The sequence below is a fragment of the Mycteria americana genome, chromosome 9 (assembly GCF_035582795.1).
Source record: "Mycteria americana isolate JAX WOST 10 ecotype Jacksonville Zoo and Gardens chromosome 9, USCA_MyAme_1.0, whole genome shotgun sequence".
Classification (NCBI taxonomy): Eukaryota; Metazoa; Chordata; class Aves; order Ciconiiformes; family Ciconiidae; genus Mycteria; species Mycteria americana.
Window position 1 is genome coordinate 41,239,475 of NC_134373.1, and position 26,882 is coordinate 41,266,356.

A 26,882-nucleotide genomic window follows, 5' to 3' on the forward strand; every position below is an offset into this window, starting at 1 on the left:
TCGCAGCAGCTGGAGGAGCCGCCGCAGCCCCGGAGCGGCTCCTGACCCTGCTTCCAAGAACCGCGAGGGTTTTGAATGAGGGTTTTAGTGAGAAGCGTGGGCTCAGCCCGGGGAGCCTGCAGAGCGTGCAACGCCTCGCAGCTAACGCCTTTCCCCTGACCGACGGATCCACTCCAAAACCAGACCCGAGGTCCTTAGTTTAACAAAGGTTAAGTTAACAAACCTAACATTAACACTTAAATTTGGCAAGTGTAATAAGTGGCTTTCACATTTTTAGGTTTTTAATACAGTCTTTCAACCTGAGCTCACTTAAGTCTGAAAAATATTGTACTTTATCCTCCTGTAATCTCCTCTCCAAGATATGCGTGTTTAAACAAAGTGCAAAGGTCCAGGTGCTTTACTGCATTAGTAATGACCCAACACCTCCTCTTTAATAATGCAACACGGAACAGAGCACAGCAGTTTTTTGCTTTCTCATTTTAAAAATGTATTAAAACTTTTCTCTGTGGGGCCAGGTGACAGTACGAGGGAGTAGAAATTGTTGTTTTTTTCAAGGCAGAAAATATTGCTGAGGCATTCAAGGGATAATTTTTCACCTCCCATATAAATCACTATCTTTACTTCTCTACTAACTTTGCTACTGTTTTTCCAGCACTATATGAGATTTTAGTGAGCTCTGGGATTTGGTGCATGCAACTGTCTGCTCAACAGACCTGAAGCCTGTGCGAATAATTCCAAGCCCATGCAATCCTACCTAATGCATGATATTGAGAAACCCACTTCTCTTCTGATAGATATTAAAAACAAACACACACAATTCCTAACCAATCAACATGAATTCATGCTTCAGGTGGGGTTTTTTTTTCTTAAAAATAAAAGTAAATTAAGGTTTCACATCTTCTCTGTGACAGAGCGCTCCAGAGACTCACACAGACCCAGCCTGTGAGTTTTCAGAGCAATCTTCATTAAGGTATTTCTCTTGGTACAAAAGGAAGCTTTTCTGTAATGCATCATTGTATTACCAGGCCACTTTGGGCATTCCTGGTGACAAAAGATTTGACAGCCTATTGGAAAATATATGTTATAAGCCCATGTCTCTATCATTTCATATCTACAATGAATTATAGTTCTTTGGTTAGACATGTAGCAACTCACAGCTTTGGAGATACCTGATTCAGGTCTCCATATACCAGCCAGGACAGGAGTAGAAGCGGCTGATGAACCCTGGCAACACGTCTGTATTTATCAGATTAAACCACAACCAGTCAATGGGATGAACTTACGGCTATAAAACACACAGGGCAGACCTCCAGCAACTGGAGCTGCTACGTGGGCCGAGTTAAAGGCGTGCTTGAAGGTAGAAGGTCCTCCAGGAAGGGGGCAGCTCCTTCAACTCCCATGCACGGGCTTCGGGTGTGAAAACTGCAGCTTGTACCTTTACTATGTGCACAGCAGGCCACACCTTTCTAAGCTGTTATTTTACCTCTTGTCTGCAAAATCCAAACAGGAAAATGAGCCGGTTTCCCAGATGAGCACAAACACTAAGCCTTGGATGTTAGTAGAGAATTTTACCCCTACTCATCCACGCTAGCATAGGGCAATAATCCTTCTCCCCATAACAGATTTAGATTAGTAATGCCAGCAGTATTAAATGGGCCTTTTGAGCAGGGAAACATGCGCTGGTAGTCTGGGAAGGGTGTTTACAACGTGTGTTTTGCAGGTATTAATGCTCATGACGCACGGTGGTTTGTAAAGGCATAATACGTCCTGCCATTTCCCTGGGGCCACTGCTCTCCTCCCCACCTCTCTGTCCCTTCTCCCTCTCCAGAGGCACAATTGAATTCTTAATTGTTCTGCTACAGGTATAGGCAAAGCCATAAAATACAGCAGTTGGGACACAATTAGCACTCTAAAAGACGGGAAAACCACATCTGGCAAACAAGTGTGAGAGCCCAGGGAGCGCTTTATTCAAAACTGAACTCTCCAAGGGGGAGAAATATGTTCTTAAGCATGTCTGAGCTTTCCAGTTGTGTTTTGGGCTCTCGCTCTCCCTTCCAGGCTGCTCTCTTTTTCTGATAAAATAAATGAATCTCTCCCTACCAAGATGCTGCATAAATCCTGGTCACATTAAGGCTGGCTCTCATCCCACACAGACAAATGCCAATACCAGCGAGGTCGCTGTGGTCACCGCTGAGGCTTTTCCAAACAAGCCTAAAGGTGTTTGTTCATCAAAGCTGAAACTTCCAGCGAGGCCCTGCTGTAGCACTGGAAACACACGTTTCCTAATATTTAGCGCACCCAAAACGTTGAAACTTAACCAAAGTAAACTTGGAAGCGAAAAGGGAAAATGTGCAAGGTTTGATACTGAAATGAACTGTCCTTAAGTTACTGCTTCATATTTTATGAAGATGTAGATTATTCTGTTGACACTGCAGTTATGCCGCTGGTAGGTATATATATCGTAAAACTTTCCTGTTTCTATCTAGACCTTCCACCATTTGCTCTAACCTCAAAGGATATATTTGTCCTGGAAAAAACTACATTGAGAAAAGAAGGTAGAATCAAATGGCTGGACACTGAAGTGGACTGACAGAGCGGTATGACAAAGACCCCCTATTCACCTTGCACTGCTTTGGGCACCAAACTCCAGAAATTCAATCCCCCAACATCATAATTTGGGGTTACTGCACTTGTGATCTGCCATCTTACCGACAATAAAAATATATACGCACCTTAAAGAGCACTGTATTTGGGCCCATAGTTACAAAGCCTATAAAAAGACCTGTTGACGGAAATAATCCATACCTTTGTGTCCAGATTCAGAAGGGAATGGTTTTTGGTTGATTTTCGTGATTCAGAGGAGGAACAGGAAGTTATTTATAAGAATGATGCAAAACACTGGAGCAAACAATTTCACCAATTAATCTTGCACGTTTCTGTGCTGTTACTTTTTAACCTCATATTTAATTATATGTACACACCACCTATAAGGAGAGTCAGGACCTGGTCCCCCGGTTGTAACTCAAGTGCCCCTCTCACATCAATAACTAAACTCAGAAAATATAATGCAAACAGGATGGATCTCACTTACAGTCATTCACGTGTACTATCACTAGCAGACAGAGTGCCGATCACGTGCCTGTATAAAGAACAAAATCTCCGTCCTAGCATCTCGCTGAGGAAATAGCAAGTTTATGCTACTATCACACATGAAACTTGCTTATCGGAATATTAAAACCATATAGCCTATAGGACCCACACTATACTGGGGGAAAAAAAAACAAACAACAAACCTTTAAACCTCACAAGTATTTTAAAGAATGTTTTTCATAAACAAATAAATCATAATTTCCAATGAAATTATCCACTTTAATGACTCTGAACTATGGTTATTTATTGACGTGACCAGTGTGCTGGTCTCATGGATGTGGTTAAGGATCACACAAAAAACTGTAACGTGATTTACAGATTTACAGTACTGACATCAGCAGAAAAGCCCAAGAAGAGCCAGAAGTCTAGAAATGTCTTTTGTCTTTTTTCTACCATTCTTTAACAGATATGTCATTGAGATTCTCCCCTCCAGTTCAAGCAGTTACATTTTGGTTTTCTGTGGTTAATTAGAATAGCAGAAATCTTGCAAAATACTGTGGCAAGTATCTAAAAATCTTGGTGACTCATAATGAACATAAAAGTTTGACCAGCTCCCTTCACTTACTGATTCATTAAAAGTAACAGTAAAGAATGGACTTGAATAGTTTTGGGCAGCAAAAATAGTTTAAATATGACTTTGATTAAATTCTTAGAAGCGATGACTGCACCTAAGTACTCTGAAATACTGGTGATAAGACGTTTGACATCATTGCCTCCTGCAGAACTTGTTACAAAACACGTACCAGCCAGATATACACTGAGTTAGTGCCAGCGGAGATTTATGATAAACGATTAATCCGCAGAGTTAAGGGTGTAAAAGGACACTCTCTTTCATTCCTTTCACTGGTAACAAGCAAGTCTCCAGCGTTCAGCAGTTCCACACTCCTTACCGCCCTTATATACCCTTATAACCATCATACACATTTGCGTATGCATATAGACATATATATACAGTTTGTCTCTCACAATCAGTCTCGCACAGTAGCCGTACAATGTTACTCAATAGCATCAAAAGGTCCACCAGCCACAATATTTGCATCCGGCCTCTCAGTTATTTTTCTGTCTTATAAATAAAGATATTTGAATGGAACGGTGCAAGAGAATAAACTCCACCTCTTTTAGAGAAAATTTATCTATTTTGCTTCAGCGGCTATTGTTGATAAAGTGCTCTGGTTTTCCAGGGAATTTTTTTTAGCGGAAGGCTATTTTTCTGTGACAAGGTTTGATTCCTGTGTCTATCTCCAAGTTATTGGCGTGCATGCATCGAGTGGTCCTGGATGAGCTGTGCTGTGCAAGAGGGAAGGGAGATAAACCTGCAGAAATTTCTCATAGTGAAGAAATACTTGTGTAAGCAGTATATTTTCTCCAAAATAAAAGCCTTTTGACCAAGTTGGTAGACATAAGAATTCCAAACACCATACACTATATAGATAAATAAGAGTATTGTTCACATTTGTCTACAAAACATGTTGCAAAATGCATTTAAAATACAATTTGTTGAAGGAGCACCAGCAGTTTATGTTTGTTATTTCAGAAAATTCTCAATGAAACTGTCAGTTCCAAGAGGAGGCTGAAGAAATCTGCTTCAGACTCACAAAAATGACTGAACCAACAGTTTTTAATTGCATCTCAAATGACTGTAACTGTGTTTCGCTCAGTAGTCAGCACCCCATTCCATGTAGATACAGTTGGTTACAGGTAATAAGATTACTTCTGGGTTACTGCATGTAGCCTCTAAAATACTGCCAAGAGCGAATACGCAACATGTTCTAGGGTTAAGGAAGCCCAACACGGTGCCAACATCATACTGTGACATTGCCTGCAGAGTGTGAAAGGATTATATCCTGTCTTAACATACCATTTCACCCATGCCAGAAAATGGAAAAGAGTCTAATCACTGAGTAAGTATGCAAGTCACTAAATATAAATCTAAACCGGTTTCTACTGCTATAATATCAAGTTTCCCTTAAGAGCAGCTCTCCTCTGAACAGTGGCTCTGAAAACTTTGTGCTGTAGGTTCTCATATTTATGGCATCTTGGTAATTTCCAGATGAAATCAAATCACACTATAAGTAAAGAAGAAGAGGGTTGGTGTTGTTTTTTTTTTTAATATGAGCTGTGCAAACTTACTCCAGTTCTGGACTCTTTCCAAGTCACGCATTACTAAACAACAAAGATTTGGCAGCCAGATTTTACAGCTAATTTTTTCTTCTGGCTGCCTGAGTCAGAACTGAATTCTAACTCCGCTCTCCTTCATACATACTGGGTCTACAGAGGGAAAAGTAGGTCACAAAAGATAAAAACAAGCAAAACCAGGACAAAACTGCGGCCCTACCAAAGCAAATGGCAAAGCGCTAACTTTACTGGGGCAAGGGGTTCACTGGTAATATGCAAGGACCACGGGACACAAAAGCAGCTCAAGTGCGTTATAATAAGGCCATTTCAGCATCGTGGTGTACTTACTATTAAAACTTTTAAATTTGCCATTGGAAGTCATGAGGAGCTGCCTTTCCCCACTTCTCAAAGGGACGACTCGTAGCACCAGCGAGACCTCATGACAAACCGTGCCTAATCTTGCCACAGCCCAGAATGACTCCGGCAGATCCCGAAAGCTGTCCTACGGAGCCGGGCGGCCGCGCGCCCCCAGGCTAAGGACATAAGGCAGGATCGTTTCGGATCTTCTCGTGAACGTGCAGGGTATGGGACCGTGGGTTCAGCATGCCAAAGGACAGAGAAATGGCAGTGCATCACATGGGAAACCGTAACGTCAGGGAAATCCTGCAGCAACCGCCTTCGGGATGCAGTTGTACCTCGCTCAGAGTGATTTAGCAGAAGAAAACAACAGCTCTTTGGAGGACTGCTGAGGTTTACCTACCTTGCATCATTAAAAAAAAATTCATTATTAAAATAAGAGAGAAAAGAGTAGATTTCGTATGCGTTTTTACACTGGTAAAAATATCTGGCTAGGGTACGTCATTCTCTGCATCTTGATTTACTTAAAGTGTAAATGTGGTGACCTTTAAAAACTTGAACAAAATGTGCTAGAGAAGTTTTATTGTTATATTATAAAATGATAAAAAATATGGTTGGGAAGAAGAAAGGAGACACTTTTTTTCTAAGTAACCGTTAATGCTCATGCCCTTTAATTCTAGTTATAATTCTTAAAGTATTTTAATTTTCTCCTTAAACCCATCTAATCAATGTTACACTTTCTTCTGTATTTTTTTGTTTTCAAGAATTAATCAAGTTAATGTTCCTCAAAGAGGTGCAAATTTGTACTCATACTGTAGCTGCTTCTGATAACATCGTTTCATTTTCATCTGACCTCTGATCAGGAAAACAATTTTAAACAATGCCAAGGAATATATATTATAGCGCAAAAAAGCAATCATAATGAGAAACTAAAGATTTAAGACCTCCAAAATTGCATCAGACCTTTTTCCGTTTAACAGTAAATTAAAATAGTGTTTCCCAATCAGACTTGAAAGTCAAGTTGAAATATCCTCAGTAATTTGCACTTCTTCCCAGAAAGATTTAAGTTACCCACAAAAGAAAGTAAAAAAACCAACAGCTGCAGCAGAACACAATGCCTGAAAAAGAAACCACAAGATCATGTCTGAATGGAAGTGGAAAAGGCAAATTAATGAGTAGACAGAATAAAGACAGAATAGACAGAATAAAGACAGAATAGACAGAATAAAGATTACTGGTAACCTGAAAAGGCAGAGATACTACAAGATATCTATTGATAGATGAAACTTGCTAGTAAATTACGATTGCTAGTAAATAAAGACATCTCAATGCAGGTGTTTCAGTCTTTGTGAGGATTTCAAGGACGCTATAGATTTTTCTCATCTGCAAATCCCACATTTTCCCTACACAACACTTGTAATTCAAATTCTGTTCTGATAATCAGAGTGAGGTACTTACGCATATGAAGGAAAACTTGCAATTGTTAATTTTGGTAAGATTAAGCAAGATGGTGTTCTATGGACTAGATCCAAAATGGATTTGGGATCTTTCGGTACTAACCCAAAAGGCTACTATTTTCTTGCTTCAAAAGAGGTTTTCTAGACGTCTTAGCTGATCTATGAGCAGGTCCACCAGAAAGGGACAGTCCTGCTCCCCTCCTCTTACTCCAACCGCGTGTCCCCACTGCTTCCCTCCAGCAGTTCTAACGTTTATCCGACCCCCTCCACGCGGCAGTTAAGTTCACTAAACTGGCAGGAAACTAACACAGCAAAAAAGGAATTATTTTCTACCAGTTCCTGTCCTCAAGCAGAATCAACTCATCAAGAAGAAAAAAGACAGTTTTCACACCAGCTGGAGAAGAAGACACGGTAGGGACAAGTCTTTGGTGGCCCCTTGAGCAGAGAGGAGGGCAGAAGAGGGAGGCTGCCACCTGCGTGGTGCCGCGGTACCACTGCAGGAGCTGCCCACCAAGCTCTGGTCACCTCTGCCAGGGCCCGAGGATGCCTGGCAGCTCCCTCCGTCTCACCGCTCCCGTCATTCCCCGTCCACTCCATGCGTGGAACACCAGGCTGGTGTTTTAATTAAGTGCCGTGTATAGACTCCAGATATAAATCCGGCCCACTTCAGCTAGACATCCAAACCTGGAAAGCTGGACATCTGCTGCACTTCCTCCTTATTCTCTGCATCCATTAAACAAAGTGATTAAAGGAATCTCTTAAAATGAAATGTTGAAGGTACAGGGAAGAGCCCCAACATCTTTGCAGCAGGACACCATGGCCTTGATCCTACGTGTGCTCATATCTCCATATACCACTTCCAGTATGACTCTAGTGCAGGCTGACACTCAAACACAACAGAACAATAATTTAAGAGTGATTTCACATTACATGATCTCATCAATAGGTATTTTACCATTGCACTGTAGCAAATCTGCTTGATATTTGGCAATTTTTGATTTCTGTTTACTTTTTCAACACAACACAAAAATAGACTTGTTGGAGCAGCTCTTGCCACCCAAGTGAAACTTCATCTCTGAAGCCACCCCTGAAATGAACCGCTTCTCTCTGCAGACAGAGAGGCAGCTATTCTTTGATCTCAGTGAAACCAATGACTCAGGCACTGAAATACAGACAAGCCAAACATAAACAATACATTCAGTATTAATTAAAATATCAATAGTAATAACAGTAACTTGCAATAACATTTATCAATTTCATGGACTTTTTACATCTAAAGTTTTACAGTTCTTTACAATAACTCTTAAAGACTATGAGGAACAGCCAGATCCTTGTGCAAACTACGGGAGCTCACAAACACACAGGATGCCACAAAATTTCAAATCTAATTTCAGATATGTAAGTGACTTCGGAACGAGTAAGAGACATGAGAAACGACACGGCTTGCAACTCAACGCTCAGGGAAGTCATGCCAGTAAGAGCAATAAGAACTACACATTGCTTAAGCTGTTTCCCTTTATGTCCACTATTACCATTGACAGGCGGTGCTTGTATTTTGATTTTCTTTCTAGGTGAAGGTGATGGAGGAAAGAGGATGGAAATGCGGCAGCAGTTAGGGATCTAGGAAATAGCAGGTGTTTGATCAGGGACAGCTTTGAGGTGGAAAAGGCAGACGTACCGAGGGGGGGATGAGGGAAAGAAGTCATGCCTATGAGCAGGTGGTCCCCGGGGCCTGTCAAGTGACTGGATGGATGTGGACGTGATTGACAGCTTCTGTGCTGGCTGTCAGGGGGGCTTGCTTCAGCTGAAGGAAGTTGCCAGGGACATATGGCAGGAAAGGGATAGCCAAATTTTAGGAGCACGTTGACAATGTAGTCTATAAAAATACCTTCTCTGGAGCTTCTGGTGCCTGGAGGAGCCGCAGGAGGGGAGCGGAGAGGGCAGAATACCTCCCACCCCAGCGCCCTGATTATAGCGCAAGATTCATGTGGGCTCCCAAGAGAGGAAAAACAAGCTGTCCATTCCCAGAGTCACGGCAGTGACCGCCCTGATCTCAGGGCAGTCCACACATGTACCTACGCCCCATCACTGCTGCAGTTCAGGTCTGCGAAAGATCCTCATGCATGATTAAAAGCCGCCCAAGAGACGCCTGTTGCTAGTAGGAAGACAGACACAGCAGAGGGGTTGCTGCTCTCGGGGAGCCTTGAGAAACCAGCGTCACAGCTGAAAATCTCCATCGCAAAGGGCAGGTGATTCTGGGAGGGCTGCAGAAAATCTGGTGGGGCACAGCATCTGCACAGGACACAGCAACTCCATGGGACACAGCATCTGCATGGGACACAGCCCTACATGGAACACAGCCCTGCACGGGACACAGCATCTGCACGGGACACAGCATCTGCACGGGACACAGCATCTGTACGGGACACAGCCCTACATGGGACACAGCATCTGCATGGGACACAGCCCTGCACGGGACACAGCATCTGCATGGGGGACAGCCCTGCACGGGACACAGCATCTGCACGGGACACAGCATCTGTGCAGGACACAGCCCTGCACGGGACACAGCATCTGCATGGGACACAGCATCTGTGCAGGACACAGCCCTGCACGGGACACAGCATCTGCACGGGACACAGCATCTGCATGGGACACAGCATCTGCGCAGGACACAGCCCTGCACAGGACACAGCATCTGCATGGGACACAGCCCTGCGCAGGACACAGCATCTGTATGGGACACAGCATCTGCATGGGACACAGCATCTGCATGGGACACAGCCCTGCACGGGACACAGCATCTGCACGGGACACAGCATCTGCGCAGGACACAGCCCTGCACGGGACACAGCATCTGCACAGGACACAGCATCTGCGCAGGACACAGCCCTGCACGGGACACAGCATCTGCACGGGACACAGCCCTGCGCAGGACACAGCATCTGCATGGGACACAGCATCTGCACGGGACACAGCATCTGCATGGGACACAGCCCTGCACGGGACACAGCATCTGCACGGGGGACAGCCCCGCATGGAGAAACGGGAAGGCAGGACACAAACCAGGCCCGCTGCGGCCGTGCTGCGGCTGCAAGCCGGCATGGGGAAATCAAAGGAGTCCTGGCCTGCGGCCAGCCCCAAAGCAGTGCTGCAAAGAGCACAACATCCACGCATGCCGCGCTAAACCGTCTACCCCACACACACTGAAACTCCCAGGGAAGTAGAGACCCACAGAGTTTCCTGTTTCTTTTAATTAATAGAATTTGCCTACGGGCGTTTTGGAAGTATTGAGACAACCATTGTTGCTCGCGTTCGCACACTTTCCCTTCCTCTGCTGATTCTCTGCTGTTGCAAAACTCGGAGGCAATGACACAAAACAATGTAAGTTCAAAAAACTTAAGGAATGTCATCGTTTGTCCCCGAAGCTGGTTCAGGCCTCTCTCAGACTCTCCATAGACGGCACCTCAAAGCTTGCAAATGTCTACACAGAGGCCAGCACTGAACTGGCTGCTGACAGATTAAAATGTCTGTTATTTCAATATATATTCTGCATAGATTTTGAATGCTTTATCAACCGCACAGAAGATAACATCCAAACAAACAAGAAAGGGGTTTGATGATAAACCCTATCGGAAGATATTAGCTTCCAGATGTTAGGTAAATGTCTCGATGTTTGGCCAAAGCAAATGGAGACAGAGCCAAGATGTACATTGTGAAATGAAAAGAAATACTTACATTAGCTTAATTATGGTGATCTCAATGGATGACTTGCATATGACTATGACAATCATGTAAATACAGAGATTATCTTGCGGGGATGGATTATATATTATTACAGTCCATTAGGTCCATCTTCTAAGGCTTACCATTTTAATGGCACATTTAACATCAAGCAAATATCGGGGGAAAATATCCGTTTTCTCACTCCTTTTTCAGCATTTTGGTTCCCCAGCCTAAATCTACCCAAGACCAGTCTCAGAAAATTTGTATTTCAGTTAAATGAGACTCTACAATTCATTTTACTAGTGCAAAGAAAGCTATCGCCTGACCGTACCAATAAAAGCTCTTAACACATGTACTGGGATATTTCACCACCAGAGTACAGAAGCTGATGGTGGAGCAGTGGCTCAGCCTGATAGATTTATTATAATCCTGCTGTTGAAGAGCTGAAGGGTCTTTCCACCCATAAATACTGGTTAAAGTATGAACTACAAATAAACGGAGAGAAGAGCCCCTGCAGAGCCGAGCACCACGGCAAAGAACCCCGCTGCCTCCCAAAGCTGCTGGCAGACAACGGGGTAGAAAACTACCAAGTTTCTCCCTACAGGCTTTTCCCCCAGTTTCACTCCATGAGAAAGTCAGTTGAAGTCCCCAAATCTCTCCTGGTTTCTTGCCAAAGCCATGTGAAAATACAATTGTTGCCTGATTTCAACATATAATATGACACAGACTTGATAAATACCGGGCTCAAGTTCATAGGCTTTAGAAAGCTGTTTCGTTGCATGTTTAAAGGGCTTGATCCTGTTCCAGCTGAAGTCAATGGACGTTCTCTCATTTACCGCAGGACGAGGTCCCAAAGCCTTGAAGGAATCCAGCCTTGCAGTTATAAGAAACTGTCTCTCGTGGACAGGAATGTTACAGGCTCGTGAAAAAGCCTGCCTGCCTGACAAAATGCAAATCTGTTACTTGGTGCAAACCCATTTTACGATACAGTGCAAAATATCTAATTCCATTTGGATTTGGTTTGGTTTCGTCTGGTTTGTCTCTTCCTGGATTAAGCATTCCCACCGTTTTGTCTATACTGTTTTTTAATGTCCTGCAGCTGGATCTGCTGGAAAGGACTGTCAAGCCCTTGCACACAAACCTAAAGTCACAAAAGCAAGTTCTGAAGACAGGCTCAGGTACGAAGCACAGCAACATGGTCTCAGTGGTTTATATTTGGTTGTACTTGAAGAAACAGTTGTAAAAGTTTAAGAAAAACAGATGCAATCTTGAACCGAAGCTAGTTTGAGCTCATTAAAGTTTTTCTTCTGTAATATAAACCCATTATTTAGAAAAGCAAACACATAGAAAACTCAGTAAATTCATAAATAGAAAAAAAAAGTATATGAAAAGTAATACCTAAATTACCTGAAATTCATTTTTTCATTTAAATAATTTAATTTTAGGCTAATAGTTGTTGTGGAATTCCTTATGAAGGTTTCTCCTAATGGGATGTAAACAAAATAAAACTTTTCTTGTGCCTGAACTTTTATGACACCTATGAATTAGTACAAACTCATGACACCATAAATTAGTACAAATTCATCAAAGGTTACTGTGCTGTGTTCTCATAATTAAGAAATAGAATCTCTAAAATGGGGATTACTGCTAACCCATGGTTGAAATAACAGCTTTTGCTACAAAGCACAGAAAAGTTCGTCAGAGAGCCACGGCCAAGTAGCTCCTGAGTACAGCACCTCGACTCATGGGTACGTTGCTTCCTAAAGATGACGATATAAAAAATATGAAGATGGTTTTCTAGGGTACCGAACACCCGAGACATGCATTACAAATGCAGTTCTTCAAACGCAATGAAAGCAACAGCGGCCTTTGCAAATGCAGAAGGAGGAGCAAAGATGTTTATATAACTAGGGATGTATGATGTGGATCTACTAAAAATCAGCATTTATGTTCCAAACTCTGACATCTACTACTACCTTATCTTGTAAGTCACGCCACGGAAATGAAGAACTGCTATCCAGTGAGTAGTAGAGGCATAATCTGGTCCTCAGAGAGAAAAAGTGCAGCATACAGATGCGGAAAGGTCAGCACATTGCCACTTGGAAGTTACTCAGCACCTACCCCAATTTCTGTTCCTTCTTTAAACAGAAGTCCAACAAACCCTGGGTTTCCGATAACAAATGTCATCCTTTGGGAGAAATCTCTTCCTACTGCCACTGCGCAATCCATAAATTTGACAGGAAATCAATCACTACCACTGCAAGAGCATTTTAAAGAAAATCCCTATTGAATTCTCTAAGAAACTAATGAGAATACCAAAAGAATCAAAAATCCCTAGCCTGAATTTCTTTTCAATGTACAACCTTCCAATGGTTTCTTTCCAAAATCAGAAACATCTTTGACAATTAATGAGATATTTCTCACACGTCAGCGCTCCCCTCCCCAGTAACGATAAGGACACCCAGCATTATGGGGATAAACTTTGCTTTCCAACGTGCATCGAATCTCCCACTGTGCAAGTCCGTCCAAACCTCTCAGCCTGGGAGATATCCTACGGACACCACAGCTTTACAGACATGACCATGCTGAGATTTGCTCTTCCCTGGTGAGTTGACACTTGACTTCTCGACACCTCAGACAAGAAGTTGCAGTGATTTCAGCAGGACTATCTGACAGGTAACACCTGAAGCGGGGAGATGCACAGTGCTGTCCTCAGGAAGAGCCAAGGGCTTTTTTAAAATCCTGCAGACTCTTGGAGACCTAAAAGATTATAGTAAGGACACAATTCCTGGCCACACCATTTAGGGACTTAGCAAGAATCAACACTTTTTAAATAATAACCAAGTCATCAGATCCTCTACATATGATGTAGATGTTGATATCCTTCAAAGTCAGAGGGAGCTCAAAGCCCCCTTCACAACGGCGTACCCAAATCACTGTACCACCGACCTGGTGGTGAGAGGACTTTCTCTGCTTTTCCTTGTCTGTTATGCTGCCATGTAACAAAAACGGAGTCGTCATGGGACCGAAAGGAGAAAGGTTACAAAGAACACTGACTCTCTAACATCATGTCTTCAATAGCAAGTCCTGGAATCTGACCTTGCTGCCAACACTTGATGCATTTAATATCAAACATTTAACATGAAAAAGTTCTTAGACTTAAAGTTTGAAGTCCGGTTTGCAGGACTTGCCTGTTGTGCCCACACATGGTACAGATTAAGCCATAGTCACATTCTTTTTTTTTTTTTTTTTTTTTTTTGTTAATCTCTGGTGCAATACATCTTGCATTAATTCCAACACAGTGGTAAAATTCCAACAAAAGCTTTAGAGGATGAACCCACCCCATCTGGTCTACAGCCTAGTGCTCTGACCACTCATCCTGAAGATGGGCAATGCGGTGGTGACCTCCATGAAGATAAGAACAAGCTGGGTTACCTGCTTCTTGGCCAAATTTCTCTAAAAGCCTGGCTATAGGGCATAGGGAAGGCAGTGCCACAACCATCTCTTCCATCAGTAACATTTGAAAAAAAAAGAGTTATGGCAATTGAATTCCGTGGGGACCGAGGCCTGCCAGCATGTGGGAGGATGTGCTCTGAGGATCTACGTGCCGTTCCTCTTCCTTTCTGGCTTCCAGCGAGAGCCAGACATCTCGCAGTCAGGCTGAGGCAGCTGGGCACACAGGGAAGCTGAAAAACAGTGCAATTTCTGAGTAAAGGGGGGACGGCCAGTACATTTTCATTACTTCCACAGTTGAGCTGATGATATTTTGGTAGTGCAGTTTTGGATTTAGGCACTGAAGTCTGCCTCACTGCTAAATCCTTTTTTGGATTTGGCCTTAAAACCTTATGTTCAGCAGCATTTGTTTTATCTTCGAGACTTAGAACACAAGGAGAATTTGGCTTGACTATTTTCTTTCTTCATTCACACTAGGAATCCTGTGAATTCATGTGGATGGATATATGATAATAATCTCTCCTTTAAATTCATCACCATTATAGGACACTGAAGCTGCACAGCCATACAGAGCAGAAAGTAAGCAATTAGCAGTCAAGGATGTCGGATGTATCTCCAGATCTCTTGGTTTTCACTATAATATTTAACTAGACTTTTGGTAGCAGAATGTAAGCTCTTTTAAAAATAGTTTAGACAAGCCATTTTGTAGAAAATGTTAAAGCATATTAGCTAGTGAATAAAAACTAACATAGAATAATGCATTTTCTCAGCTATGTAGTTACTGAAGTCATGGCTGTGAGACCTGTAACTCAGTCTCAAGAGACTTAAGCAAATTATACGTAATGGGCCAGCAAATTCTATATAATAGGGACATTTCTGTTCTGTTTTATACTTTTCTTTTTAATTCATTGCATAAGTTTAACAAAGCAGAAGTTAATGCTATATGCTTCTTTTATTTAAGTGCTCATTAAAGAGTGAAAAAAAATTCAGACTAAAAATATATTTCTAAAAGTAACTTGGTAGTAAATACTTACTGGCAGAGCTTTATGCTGAAATAACATGCATAAAATTAGGACCACCTTGTTGATTAGAAATTTTTTTAAAAGCTTTGGAGTAACCTAAGTAATTATGAATGTGTAATTATTTGCATCATTTAGTCACTGTACGTAAAAACATACAATTTTCTACAGCACGGAGCTGCAATAGGACCGTGCATCCAGTTATGACTGTTATTCTGCAGGAGTCTTTGCATATTACAAGGACGGGCAGAATATGCATTTTTAGTGAATTTAAATGATTTTTGTTTTTAGAAAAACTGCCATAGATTTTCACCAAAGCATAGTACGACAAAATAAATATAGTATGTTCAGCGCTTTCATAAAATAATGTAATTTAGTGTCCTCAAGAGAGATAACGAGTACAATAAAAGGTAATTAAGAGATGAGTGGACAAATGCCGTAAGAGATGGGTAAAGATAAAACAAGTTTCTGAAGTGCGATGGAAAGTCTCTTCACTGAAGTGATGTCGTACAAGAAGAGAGTACCAGATGGCAAACTGGCAGAGTGTGCTCCTCTGCCAAAATGAGTGTGTCAGTAGAAGGAGAAAAGTAGAATTAGACGAACGGAAGGAGCTAAGAAGTGATTTGATTTGGAACCACTAGAGCTGTCAGAAGATGAGGAGGAGTTTGGCTGAACTTTGTGAAAGTGAGAAGCATCCTGCAAAGCAGGGCAACGAGTTTATGCTCCTTCAGTAAAATCTAGTGCTGTGTGTGCTCCCGAGGTAGTCTGAATGTGCTCAGCTACCACGAGAACGACGTCTATCTTATAGGGGCATGAGAGAGTAAGTCCTGCTTCATAACGCGGCTAATTAACTTGTGTGTGCTTTGAATGAACGTGGCTATAATCGCAGCTCGGTGCAGGTACCGTTACCCAATACCTTCCCGGGCTATGTAAGCTAGGCAAGCCACAATGGAAAGAAATGTTTCTGTGAATGTAGCAGGAGATGGTGATGTAAGAGGAAATGTCAGTGAGGTCAGGGCGACGCAGTGACGGGCAATCCTGTGAAAAGCGATCCATAAACTTCAATTATGAGCTGAGACCCTCACACCACTGGATTAAATGCAACTATAAACTAGATCTTTCATTGCCCTCATTGTTGATCTGAATACATAGGCTAAGTCTGGTACGGAGAACATAATCATTGAGTTCAACATAGAGGAGAGTCTTTTTAGCGTTCTGCAGCAAATCAATTCAACAAACGCGATGCCACCCGTGCCAGTTAGTCCAGGAGCCACACGAGAGCCCTACTCCACCATGCACTACCTTCCCTATTACTCAGTATCTAAAGCTATGAAATACGTGGGCATTCGCCCACCCACTTTAGCTCACTTAATAATCTCCTTCCAATATTAGATAGCATTGGGCATGTAATAGGCATATTAATAGACATAATAGACATTAATGGACCATGTATACGTGAAGCTTATGAACTGAAATCAAAAAATTATCTTAATGAGGTTTACTGGAAGAAAGTACAGAGTAAGGATATCAAACACTAAAAAATAATTAAATGATTTTCCAGTCCTAAATTCTCAGCTGCTTAAAATAAACATATATGCAACCTTTAGAAATCTGTCTCATGTTTATATTTTCTTATTCTTCTAAATGGTGATTATTTATTCTAAATAGAAGGTAGCTCAAAGACTTTTTTTAAAGAAATAGAACATTCCCTTTTGAGATGTCATGAGATGAGCAACTGCCTCATAATAGTAATTGGATGAAAAAGTCTATTTAGAAAGGGAGTAAGAACAATGCTGAAAGTGTAATATATAAGATTTGAAACAAATTTTAGTAGATGCTAATAGAAATTATGTTTGAAATATAATAAAATCTCCTTCCTGTTATGTGTTGCTCTGGCATATATCTATGCCTGATCTTACTAAAACTGTAACCCTTACCAAAAAAATCCAGTTTACTTTTCTCTGATTGCCCTGTTTATTTTGGCTTGGTTTACATTCTGTATTCTCTCAAGTCAGTCTTTACTTTGACCTTCTGGCCTTTGCAAATGGCCTTTATTTTTGCAGCAGCCCTTTGCTGGAGTAACACATCTCTCAAGAACCTCTTCATAGCTGTTTCTGCAAGTGGCTGCTTGCTACCTTCCCCGGCTGCAAAATGGCATACGGCTTGAAGGAAAGCTGCATGTCTGACTGTTCTTCAGACTTCAAGGAGGCCCTTTCCGATGCGAGTAAATAGAGAAAAATGGCAATGAGAAGAATGAAGTCGAACATTGCTCAACAAAAGCTCACTCCAGAGCCCAGACAGCGAGGGAAGTCTCCTTTCTGCCACTAGAAATGAAAGAAAACATCTACTAATCGTGTGTATCTATGGCTAGCAGTCAGCTTAGAGGCATGCAACAAATATTTCAAACCTGGTTTTCTAAGGTTTATTCCTACAATCTTATTTACATAATCCTGCGCTGAAACTGATAATTACAACTGGTTTAGAACAGCAGGATCAAATCCTCACTTGAAACCATCCCAGTTTTCATGTTTAAAGAACTAATAAACTCTCTAGTACATAAATCATTAAAAAATGCCTTACTATTAGTATAAAACTAATGTCTGTGCATGCCATATTACCTACTGATTTATAACCCACCAGTCTTTGGTTCACTTAATGTACGTTACTAGTGTCGTAACATTCCAAATTACATTTCACCTGGAAAACAACACTGTGAGGCAACAAGGAATAAGCAGTTGGTCTCGTTGGGATAAATACCAGTATGTGCATTGCTGTGGCTCCTGCTTCACTGCAGTCATTAATGTCGCCAAGCTTGAATGTGGTTCTTAGCTCAGAGCATTTTCAAAAAGGTGAAAAACATACCTTCTCTCCCCTTAGAAAAACCTCCAGTCTTTTTCTTAGCTCTATTTTAGACCATGCAAGTTCATACACAGTATGTATCTGAAAGATCTAGAAGGAAAAACCTTTAATCAGTATTATTGTAGATGACGGAGTAAAGATTTCTTTAATTAATGGTCCTTTCTGGCAACCTGTGCCACTGTAAAATTAGCTCCAAATTTGTTCTGCCATGTTTATGGGCTCCAGTTCAAAAATCTATGAAGTGTGGAGTATTTTACAAGCTCCTACAGCAACACAAAAAAGCAGGTGGTTGGACACAGTATGAGAAGAAAATAAATGCAACCATTTATCTAGAACAATTTGCAACCCACCGGGAGAGCTCAGATACCAAAGGAGTGACAGCTTCAGGATATCCATCTAGCAGCACAGCTATGGATTGATTTGATTTCCACAAGAAATCTGCAAAGCAATTATGCTGCCAGGGAGAAAGAGCTGTGCATTGCACACACACTCTACTGTACCCATTACTCCCAGGTCTGTAGCTTCATGAACTTAAGTATCACATAACCTTAGTTTTCTTGCCAGGTTTTCATCAAGCTCTCTGCTTTTGACATTGTTACTCACGTCTGTCAGTAACTCTGCAATCGTTAAGTAACTAATTAATTGCTTTGCATGCCTGAGTAGCGAGGAAAGCAATGCCAAGGCTGACTTTGTTTATATTGCGGAATATATAGCCACGGTCTGAGATGAGCATAAGTGCTCATTAGAAGCTTCTATCTGCATAGGGACCAGGCACTGCAATGGCAGGAAAAGCATTCGAGAGGGCAAGCTGCTCCCTGTCTTCCCCAAATAATTTCCTATCCGCAGAACCCTGTTCAAACTCCAGAGCCGTTGAAATCATTGAACTACTGGGTTGCTCCTTTGTGAGGCACTGTAAGGGCAGAAATCCCTAGGGATGCCAAGGTTGTAGGGCAAGACGGGACTTATTTGCCTGTTCCTGTTCCCCAGCTCTTAGACTGACGTCCAAATGCTGCCAGTCTTCCCATCGCATGCTGAAGTTTTGTGGATTTAGGTTTTTCCGTTTCAAACAACGCAGCTGCTTGGAGTTTGTTCTGATGCTTTTCTCCAATATTACATTTTCCCCCACGAAATAAAGCATTTTGTCTGCCTCAAACAGCACTTTGGAAAGCTAAATTTAGGCCGCCCCCAATACACGTTCGCACGTCGCTATTATTCTTTTGCATGCTGCGCAGGTGCCTTTACAAGGATATTAGTCAACAATATGGGACCTCAAAGCGGCTGTTTGAAATCCGTGACACCGTTCTCCAGAAATCACTAGGTACAGATGCAGGTGCAGATGCAAGTCCATCAGGCACAACTGAAAAGTCCTTCAAGGCTTATAAAACATGCAGTACATCTGTTCCTAACATGGCTTCGTGGCTTTGTCTCTGCATCTGCGTAAAACCACACAACAACAAGGCACAGATCTATTTTATTTCTCTAGGCACACATCTTTTCTTTGGTTGGGTTGGAAACTTTTTTTTTTCTTCCTTTTTTTTTTAAGTAGTTCTGAACGCAAAATCAATTTACACTAATCTATTGTTTGATCTTCTAAGCAACTTGGCTGGACAGTTCGGCATTCCCCTGGTGTAACTTATAACTTCTTAAGAGCAGATTGTTCTCAGACTACTTAAAATTCATTACATGAGGCAGGGGGTCTCCTCCACGCTTTGCTCCAGCATGAAGCACCACATGGAAGTTGTGCTGTTGGACTTCTGTATTTGCTTCTAATAATGGAACATTGCAGGTGAAGTTGGGGCAGAAGAGCTACGTATTTCTAGCCCCTCGGTAAGATTGGCCATCCTTGCTTTGCTCTACTTTTGTGTCTTATTAGGTAGCTCCTACTGCTCTAAGCTGTAACCTCTCTGCTGTGCTATTTTTTTGTTTTAATGCAAACAGCTTGTTTCTGGGCAAATAATGAGATTAGGAAGTCAAAACACGACGTTTTGACCTCACGGCTTATAAGATCCTTCATCTTGGACGTGTGGTTCACCTCTCTACTACGCATTTTAAGCATCTATAATAATACAAGTAATGATGCTCACGTGGCTTTGCAGACACGGCTAAGAAGCAGTACGTGGGAGATAACGGTTATTTTTATTAGTTTCTGCTCTAAGCGGAGAACAATACTTCTCTGTCACTAGAAATTCCCTCCCCAGGCTGGCTCTCAGCAGGAGGGACAGCAAATTTCTTGTCTTATGGGACACGTTCCCTGAAGGATATTATGAAAAGTTCAGTGAACATAAACTTCAACAGGTTCATTAATAATTAGTTAGTTTAATGTCCTTAATATACTAAATGAACAAGTAGGTCATTGATACAGCCTCAAGTGACTTACTTGGCATAAGCAAACAACATTCATTTCAGCACAATGAAATTTAGGATGTACTTCTAGGAACAAAGAATGCAGTCCATATTTATAGGATGGGGGATTCCTAGGAAACAGGGACTCTGAAAACAGTCTGCCAGATACTGTGGGCGTAAAGTTGAATAGGAGCTCCCAGTTCAGTGCTCTCTCTGAAAAGACCATCCCTCTGTTTTTGAATGCATAAGAAGAGAACATCCTTTGTAAACTAGGACTCTTTCCCACCATCAGGTCTGACCTGGCCATGTCTCCTGGAGAAATTATACAGTGAAACAATTAGCAGAATAAATGTGTCAAGAGCATGACTTGCATGTGGTTTTTTTTTTTCAAAACCATCTTCTAGAGACTATTCTTATCATGGTTAAAAAAAATTCTTTCCTAATATAAAAACAGCTTATAAAATGAGACTAGCACACAAAAAAAATCATGGAAAGGAAGTAATGATACCATTTATATATAATTAGAAAGACTTACGCTAACACTTTTTTATATATCTTGAAGAATAACAGAGATTGGAATCAACAATCCGGTTAAAATGAAGATAGCCTTGCACTGTCTAGTAATTTTTCATACTCCATGAGATTAGCTTTACTTCTCCCTATTCAAAACTTTGCTATACGCTCGAGATAATTTCTTCACTTCAATAAACTCAGTTCTTTTTCTACTCTACGATTCCCACATAACTCCTGTCTTTTTCTGCGATATATCAGAGGATGAAAAAAAAGCATCTAGATCATACTTTGTGATTACTAATGTTTAGAAATCTGAATATACATCCTTTGAGTCGATGAACTAGTTTTTTCTGCATTGGGAAACAGACCAAGACCTCAGTCATTAAAATATAAGAAACCAAGGATTAAATACGTTTCTATATACAGATCTATCAAACCTATCTACATACATATGCACACACACATACAATATATTTCAGACTCGCATGCTAGTGCTAACAAGTTTTGTAGCCAAGCCACATTCCATTTAAAAGAGTTCGCTTTATAGATCCCTATTCAGTGTCCCCTCTGAGGAATTTAGTTTTCAATTAAATCGAAGTACTTTGAAACTCCTTGGCTTTTTGTAAAAAAGGAGAAAACTTCCCTCAAAGACTACTACCAGCCTTTTTTACATTACTTATACGAAATGGCACATTTGGAACTTTTGTCATGGTGCTCTGAAACACAATATGCTGTTCTTTAAGGCCTTGGGTGGGGAAAGTAGGGATTGAGAGCCAAGATAATGTACTCGGGGAATTTGGCAGTATACAAAGATGTAGGAAAAACGAAGCAGATGTAGGGGATGCAGGATAATGCTGGACACAAGGTCTTGTCCTTTAAACTTGATACTGTTTTCAAACAAAATTTGCCATCAGTTTTAAGGGGCCCAGGATGTGAGCAGACTACTTATTTTGAGTATAACATGCCAGTGGAAAAGAAGAGGAAAAAGAAAAGCACAATATCCAGTACGCATTGCTTACAAAAGCTTATATATAGCTTCAGTTATTAATTATGTTTGGTACTTAAACAGAAAAGGCATTTGGATCATTTCCTTAATTCTGATAATACTCTAGTTGTTGCATTCTTATGTATTATGTTTCATTTCAAGAGTAAAAAATTGTAATAATAATAAAGAAATCACTTCAAAGGTTTGCAAACATTGCTAACTTGGACTCACATGAGAGCACATCATTTTTCCAGACCCTCATTAAAAATATGTTTAAAACAAAAAAAATAATTCCCCTAAGAAAATGCATTGTTCAACATTCAGAAAATGAAAAATCTCGCTGGCATTAAAAAGCCAACATCTTTACTTGATGAAACTCCACTTGTGTTCTCCGTTCCTCGTAACAAACCAACTGATGCAGTAAACCGCACTGGATTGAGAGCATAAATATTACATAGACTTTCATTCATTTTCAACTTCTTGAGTTTTTCTTTCCCCCTGGGCCTAAAGGAAAATTTTCCTTTCTTATTTGAGAAATTGCACAGGTAGCATCTTCCCCCCTCTCCCTGGAAATGCTCCCCGCTCTTAGAAAGTTCTCGAATTAAATATTTGTCACAGCTGTTCCGCAGACACAGTATGTCTGCTGTCTACCCCGGAGTGAAAACAAATCGCAGCCAGTTTGCTGGTCACACGTTCCAACTGGGATTTTGCCATCTGTCATTGTGTTTGCAGAGCTATTTAGATTTCCAGTTCATACCAAACAAATTCCACCTCCAGTACCAGGAGGACTTCAAAAGGCGGCCGGAGAGATCATGTAGATGGGGAAACGTGCCCAAGAGTCGGGGGGCCTGCATCTGTTCGCAGCTTTAAATATTGTTCGGCATAATTGCATTAAAGGCTCCTAGAGCGTGGTCGGGTCGACGTTACCAGATACAACAGTGCAATAAAAGTAAAAATGCTCTCGCCCGATCGTTTCCTGGGCTGTTAGCAATCTACCCTCTGTTTAGGTACGTTAAACTGCGGTAGACAGGTCACAGCTTTATAGGCAGTATAAAATTCTAATAAAAACATACTGATCTTAAATACAATTAGTTAAAAGTCTTTTTAGTTAATTACGCCTGAAAATGGAGAATCTCAAAACGTTTTACAGACAACTAAATTCCCTAAGGGTTTTAGTGTGAAAGAGATTAAAAAGCGGGTTTTTTTCCTCTTTCCTAGGGCTCTCTCATCAATACTTCATTTTCTAGACAGTGCCTATGGACCCTGGGCAGAGGAGAATTTCGCTTTTTTGACAAAAAGCAAACAGAGGCTGATTTGACGCCTATTTAAACTCAACAGCCCTTGCTGAAGAGGGGACTTCAGCCCTTGGTTGTTCCTTCTCCTCCCCCAAAAGCAAAGCTTGTGCGAAGCTGCCAAGTCTCATTCTTTTGGAATGAGACACTCTCATTTATTGTCTCAATTTCAATCTGCCTGCGGCCGAAAATAAAGACAGTCACCATTGATTTCAGGCGGATATTTAGAAACACATTCAGATTCTTTCTAAGTCAATTAGATGATCATAAATTGGCAACTCAATAAATTTCCTGCTGGGGATTAGGTTGTTGCACCAAAACCTCCTACTCCCTTCACCCAAACTTTCACAGTGTTTGACAAAACAGTATGTCAAAGGAGGTGGCACTGAGTGGTAAATGGAAGAAGGAAAGCTCCCTGCCTTTAGAGCAAACCCTCCAAAACATCCCACCAGGTAATGGGAATGACCTAAAAAATGTAAAATGTTCCTAATTATATTTTGGACCTACTTCCCCTGCAAAGAGCTTGGCCTGGAAACTCGTCAGGAAGCAAAAAGCAGAACAAAATAATAAATTCGGATACACCAGAGACGGAACTTCTGACTGTTTAAATACTTTGATGTGTACACAAACAAGTGGCATGCAGATGCTTGGCTCTTTCACTTCCCAGCTAGCTCGGAGCAGATGGGTTTGAAGGAGGATTCCAAAACTGCTGCACATAAGGACAGAGATCCCCAGAGGTGTTAATAATACTAATTTTCCTCCATAAGATGCTGTGCTTCAGCCACAACTACTGCTCCAAAGGCTGTCTGATCAATAACTTTACATCTGAGAAACATTTAAAATCTAGGATGCAAAGTAGCTTCTGCTCGGGCAACTGGCTCGTATTTAAAATGCGGCACAAATAAATGCACTAGTACAACAGGACTGAAGAAGAGGTCTGTGTTGCAAGACAAAGTCTACCTTGAAATAGCATCGCCTTAGCAAACACAGAACCAAAAAAGCCAAGAAAACAACAAAAAAAAGTACAAGCATTTTGAGAAGCAGCCCCAAACCACCACACTCCATATTTTTTCCATCTATTAGGAAGTGTGCAAAGGTTTGCAGGCAGTGATGCCCAGCTTTGTACACACATGGTAAAGCTCGTTTCTCTTTATATAGTGCTGCTGCTAAGAGGAAAGGGCTAGTAAATGATTATAAAGAACCTTCAGCAATTATAGCCACTGGTGCACGTGTGTTGTAGGTGAAGAAATAAAAGCAGTTGAACAAACAGTCGTACTTACCTTTCTCTTGGCAACTTGTGGTTTAAATTCTAACAGTGCTTTAAAATCATCAGGTGAATGAGTGTAAAGTTTGAGAAGACCCCAGCAATATCACAGCTATTCTCCCCCCACAAGCAGAAGGCAGTTTGCAAGGCAGCGCCTCCCCAGCTGCTCGCTGAAACCGATGAGGAAGCTGTGGGGGAAGATGTTACGGGCAGTGCAGGTTTTATAGCCAGCTGATATCCCACTGCTTTCTAGGGCACTCAATAACATTAGGTACACCAAACCGATCCAGCCCCACTCTCGTTCCGGAGTACCAGCTGGGCCCGTAAATCTGGACACAAATCATAAAAACTCATGTGGTTACTTCATGCATATTACATGCAAAAGCAAGGAAATAAAAGAGATATTTCATATGTTATTCAAGTACTGCAAGCATTTTTCTTTGCTATTTTAATCATGTTCACTATAGTAATGCCTAAACGGCCAACCACGTATAGACTCATTTGATTATATTGAGGCATAGATAGTCCCTGCTTATTTTCTAAGCAGATGCTGCTCATGATTTTCCTGTTCATATTTGATCATTTCTTCAAATAACAGTTATAACTGAGAAAAGAATTGAGAAAACATTCTGTGACAGATTTTTCTTGTTCTGGATTAACTGAAAAGCATAATCTGATATTCAAGTTGTGCTGTCGAGGAGTGATTTGACACATAACGTGCATCTAAGTGTTTTATTTCCTGCCTGGATGAGTGAGCAAACATTTCTAAGTGGACATAATCACATACGAATGCAATCCACTGCTGTGCAAAGGCTATCAGGCATAAATTGCATCGTACTGCCTTGTGGCACTGACGGTTCTCACCCAAGGACGTACTTAAAATGCAGTACGTCTAAACAAATGCAAGTTAATTTTCCACCAACATTTATGACTGTACATTTTGAAAGTAATAGTACATACGGAAAGTGGTCAACAGGGTGCTCGGAGCTCACCATGAGCGCACCAGATCAGTTATGCATCAGAAACGTGTCGCCTGTATCTTTTGGGTATTTATTCAAACAAAACTACACTGATGACAGTAGCAGAGAAGATCTGGTTTCAACAGATGACAAACCCATTCCAAAAGGGTTGATACTGGGATTAAAATAGCTTTTAAAATAAAAATAAAAATAAAAATAAAAATAAAAATAAAAATAAAAATAAAAATAAAAATAAAGATAAAGATAAAAGTAAATAAAAAAAAAACCAAAACCAAAACCAAAGATTAGCTTAAGATTTATGTTACATCTTCCTCTGAGCTTTTTCCTTTAGTGCATTAATCAAGCTAAAAGCAGGGCAAGAATCATTGTTTGCATAAGTGGAGTCAAATATATTTTAGTAGTTTCTGTTGAAAGCAAAAAAATATTTTGCAGGAGCTGAAGCTAAAACATTATAATACATGCAAAAAAAAAAAAAAAGACCCCCAATTAGATTCCCTTATCCCTAGCATATGGTATAGAGGTATATGCTATGTACTAATGTCTTTTCAGTGCTATTTTAAGATCAGATGAGGCTGCAATCTGAGAGGAGTGGTGACAGATACGCAGGCACAACTGGGTTACATTCATCATGTATGCGACTCGATAACTCCTAGCAGAAAGGAACTTCACAGAAAGGATAATAAACTTCCCGCTTCAGCCCTGAAGTCTGTATTCCTAACACTTTCTGGAAAATAAGAGGAGAGGAGAAATGTTTACTGGACAGAGAACTTCACAGTGAAAAATGTGACCAGTTCATCGGCACTTCATAAACTGGGATGTGACAAAAGGATCAGTGACAAATGATGTTATGAGATGTCTCTTTATCTTTTCACAGACTTTTTTCTGTAATCAGTTTATGTATTCAGGTTTAAATATTCAACTTTTTCATGCATTAATGTATCTGCTTTAGTCTAAACTTAGTTTAAACTTTAATCAGCAGAGAGAACGTATCGAACCGTCTCAGCATCGGTGTTACTTCTAACTGTTCATAGCTCGCACCAGTTTGACAGTACGGTAATATAAATATCTGAGGAATGTATATTCCATGTACACAAAAGTAAACAGGTCATTTTAGAAAAGCAACTTCAAAGCCTTGTAAAAACCTGCAAAGAAATCCGAGTTCCTCTGAAAACAACGGCAAAACTCCCAGTGATTTCAACAGGGACAGGATTTCATAGTGATTTTAGCAGATGAGCTCAGAGGCTGAGCTATATATTCTGTTGGCTAATAACCTGCTGGACAGACCTAATTTTGTTATGGCAAATTTATTTTTGATGGAGGGAAGGAGAGGTCAGGTTCGCAGCAATGGTGAGAGGAAGATTGCAAGTAG

At 41.0% G+C, this 26,882-nt stretch overlaps 1 long non-coding RNA gene across 26 annotated transcripts in view; it reads right to left on the reverse strand.

Moving 5' to 3' along the window:
* LOC142414722 (uncharacterized) overlaps positions 1–26,882 on the reverse strand; it is a 360,090-nt gene that overhangs the window by 196,846 nt on the left and 136,362 nt on the right. For 25 of the 26 annotated variants that reach the window (XR_012777194.1, XR_012777173.1, XR_012777191.1 and 22 more), the window contains 2 exons: positions 18,035–18,226; positions 14,147–14,491 (listed from right to left, as the gene is read on the reverse strand). This is a non-coding gene — a long non-coding RNA (uncharacterized LOC142414722). The remainder of the gene's footprint in view (positions 1–14,146; positions 14,492–18,034; positions 18,227–26,882) is intronic. The other variant, XR_012777190.1, reaches the window with a different exon arrangement.